This window comes from Amphiura filiformis, chromosome 8, assembly GCF_039555335.1.
Source record: "Amphiura filiformis chromosome 8, Afil_fr2py, whole genome shotgun sequence".
In the NCBI taxonomy this organism is placed as follows: Eukaryota; Metazoa; Echinodermata; class Ophiuroidea; order Amphilepidida; family Amphiuridae; genus Amphiura; species Amphiura filiformis.
This window is the reverse complement of record NC_092635.1, coordinates 50,415,046-50,419,284: the sequence shown is the minus strand read 5'-3', so window position 1 is coordinate 50,419,284 and position 4,239 is coordinate 50,415,046.

The following is a 4,239-nucleotide window of genomic DNA, read 5'->3' as shown; positions in this document are numbered from 1 at the left end:
GTTAAAAATATTGTAATTTAGCTGATGATATTAGCAAAATTTTATTCCTTTATGTATGTATATCAGGGTTTCTCAATTTCATTTGGCTCACGAGCTGCCTGTTGAGTAGCCCTGATGTATATGTAGGAATTGTATTCGCCATAGAAGTGATGTAATAATCAGATTGACTACCATAGCAATGGATGAATACAAGTTTTGAATATATCGCCCTGCACTACAACATTCACACGGTACCTATGCATTGAACCACAGATGCATGTCAAAGAACCGGGATAAAGACCTGGATCATAAATTCGTAATTCTATAGGATGATTAGTATTTTTGAAAAGAGCGGTATTGTATTCGATCTATGATTGCAGACATACACAGGTGATGAGTGCAACCTGCTTGTAGTGCAGGGCAATATATACCAAAATTGTATTCATCTATTGCTATGGTAATTAGTCCTGTTACATCATCATTTCTACAGGGAATAGTTATGACAATGTACTAAACATATCAAAACCTTTATTTGATGATCTGCATGCATATAGCTTAGGTAAGTGATTTTTGTTTTGTTAAGTTTACATCAACTTTTTTATTTGATTTAACCTAATTTTTTTGAAAGTTTGGTGCTTGGGTGCTATATTATGTAAATATAAAGTATAGTGTAATATTTATGAAATACCCAGGAGCATAAAATGTTTATTTTTTATCGTTTAAAGGTAGGTGGTCAGATTTTTATATATTCTGTTTTCTATCTTATATTGAGGCTAACCATTTAAACAATGTGTTTCCAAATTTTCAGTTATATTCCTCCAGCGGTTTTGATATTAGAAGCCAATAAATGTGTATATACACTAACACTGACAAAATATCGTCCACTTCATCCTATCACACGAAAAACAATACCTTTCTGATCTTGCAACACTGTATTTTTTGTATATAAATAAAATATTTTGGATTAATTTTATGTGAGATTTGGACACTTGTTACTTGCACGTTTGTACATAGTATTATCACTATGTACACAATTGTACACTACTCAAAAAACATAGACCCTGTTTACACAGAGCCTGAAGTCGACTTTAGTCAACTTTGAACTCGACTTCATTTGTGTGTATACAGGGTCGCCGTGTTTTGAACTCGACTTCAGAAGTTCGACTTCAAATGACGACCCAGAGTAACATTTATCGAATTCAAACTCGACTTTTGTAGTGTAAACAAACACGTAATTAGAAGTCGACTTCATAATGGTTAGTTGAAGCATGAGCAAGTGATGGTGTTAAAGTTGAATTCACAATTTGTTTTGAAGTCGACTACGTTCCGTGTAAATACCCTGTCAAGAAATAATTTCTGCTAATCCTTAGTCGCAATCTGAATTCGATGTTGCAATTGAAGTCAACTTTTCTCTGTGTAGATGGGGTCATAGTATCAGACTCTGATACTATGACCCCATCTACACAGAAGTAATCAGACATTGACAATCCTAATAAAAGTCTGATCTTTGGGTTTTTGTGTAGTGTACTTGGATTTTGTTCCCTATCCAGTAACAATGTACGGTGATTGTGACAGTATATTCTGTGAACCAACGACAAAAAATTCTGGAGCAGCAGTAAAGCACGTCTTATTTAGTATACTAGTACTATATTAGAAATTTCAATTGAATGAATACAGCTTTCAACAGCTGTACATGATCCAACCGCAATTGTATATTGCGTATCTAAAACTAGAACACAAATGCATGACATTGGATACAATACTCGCCAATCACAAGTACGTTGGCATGATTGGATTCATTTCCGTGTTATGCACACAGTCGCATGCGGCCATGCGCTGGTGTACATCGCGCAGTGTATGCAAAAAATCATCACGCTATGTCAGGCTGTGTTCATTCAGTTGAAATTTCAACTGAAAAATAAATTATGTGAAATAAAAAAAATAAAAAAACTCATCAATATCTAGAATAGTGTTTGGTAACTATATTATAACATTTATGTATTGTGGATTTTTACGATTCAAGTACCTTGTTGACATACTCTATTGTAAATACTAAAGAGGTGTAAATAAATTTGATGATCGAGACATATCATTCCCAAATGTAGAGTGTACACTTAATATGTGAATCAAATACAATAGTTCAACCTTGGCGAACGGAAGTAACTTGCTATTGAAGTAAATAATGAGATATTTTATCCTATTAGGGCCATGCTGTACAGCGGTTTGTACACATATGTTTATAACATATCAAATGTAAAATTTTGTCAACCACTGCAACTGCATCTGTGTGATTAAATGTTATCACTCCTGTGACTAAGTGGTAATTGTCACACAAGAGCTATTTTCTGGAATTTTGTGAATAGGCATTAAGTCACAAATTTGACAACACAAATATATGTGAAGTTTTGTCATACGATGGATGACATTGTTGAGGCATAAAATTCACACAAAAAACCCAACACATGAAAGTCCCTTTTGTTGGAGATCATTCTGTACGCAATAATAGCCACTTATAATACAGTGATCAATTAACACGACAATCACAAAATATGTGTCACTGATGCATGATAATTAACACCACCTGGCATTACCTAATATATGTCAGGAATATATTTTATGTCACACAGCAAATTAAAACACACTCTTTTATTATAACAGAGCTCTATTGAGTTTAACATTATTTGTTGAAGTATAGAGTGTATAAGGGTTAAGTGGAAGTAAGCTATTCCAGTTAAATTCCATACACCCCCTATGGAAGACATGACCTTTATCCTCTACACAGGATGTGTGAATTTCAAATAGGGTTACCTGAATGGGTGACTCCATTTGAAATCTACACCCCCTTTGTGGGAAATTAAGGTCATGTCTTTCATAGGGTGTATGGATTTCAGCCAGAATAGGCCATTATCCAGATAACAGGTGGAAATGTCTTATTTACTTGTAATAGCAAAAAAGCAAACTAAAACAGTACCAACTGACCAGCAGGGAAACTTTGAATGGATCTTATAGTCTTTTTGACGTTTCGGGAGCATAAAAACATCCCTTTTACAAGGTAATAAAAACAAGTAGCACTAGTAGCTAGCACTGCAAGAGATTAAATGAGAAAGACTTGTAATAGTCATTTTTTGTATCAATTAAACAGAATATTTTAGAATATTATATAAGGCATCAAATTAGTATCAACACAAATCAAAGGTGTTGTAACTGCTCTAATAGAATGCCTTCGTTTTGGCTTTGCCATGTGATATTCAACTTGAAACAGAAAAGATGTTGGTATTGCCTTCATGTAAGCAAACTCAAAGTTAGCCTAATATCAAGACAACTTATAATAGAATAAAGCTGTCTATTGCCTTGAAGTCTGACAATAGGCTAATTTTGTGTATATGCTTTCATGAAGGAAGAACCAAATGTTACATTTGGCAGATATTGAATTATAGATAAGGAATCAGAATGTCTTTTGGACTTTGGGTTCTATTTTTACAAGCTTTGTTCAACAGACAAGTACATGAATATGTTTTTGTTTGGTAACATTTTTCATTTAATTATGCTATTCCAGTTGAAATCCTTACACCCCATATGGAAGACGTGTCAAATTCACACTTACTGTGTGGAAGAACAAGGTTATGTCTTCTACAGGGGTTATATGAATTCCAATTGGAATAGCGTAAATCAACAAACCTGATTCTAATTTGTACAGTAAACATTGAAATGCATGAGTGACAATGGTCTCTTAAGTTAATTGTCAAAAAAGAATTTTATTTATCAGGTTTTGTGAGTAGAATGAAATTTAGATATAAAGTACTTTAATTTGCACTATACTCAGTTGTATACTTCTCATTTTGTGCCTGCAAAAAGAAAATATTGCTTATGCTAATTCATTTAGCTTGATTTGAAATGTTATGTAGTTTTACTTTGTTTGGATAACAATTTAAATTTAATAATATTTAGATAGATATACACATAATATCAGAACATTTTTTGAATGTTAAATGTTTCATGTGTAGAGTGACTTGGGGCCAGGAACTACTATATAATACTTTTCCATTTTATGTATGTTTTGTTGTCGGTGTATGTTTTGTTGTCGATGCATGTAAAATACATAATTATGTTCTATTAAATGTATGTTGAAGCACGTAGGATACGCTATTGCATTTGACATGTGGGCATGCAAAACATTCAACTACAACATACTGACCAGTCCTATCTGTCATTGGGCTATCCCATTTCAAATACACACCCGCTATGGAAGACATAACATTA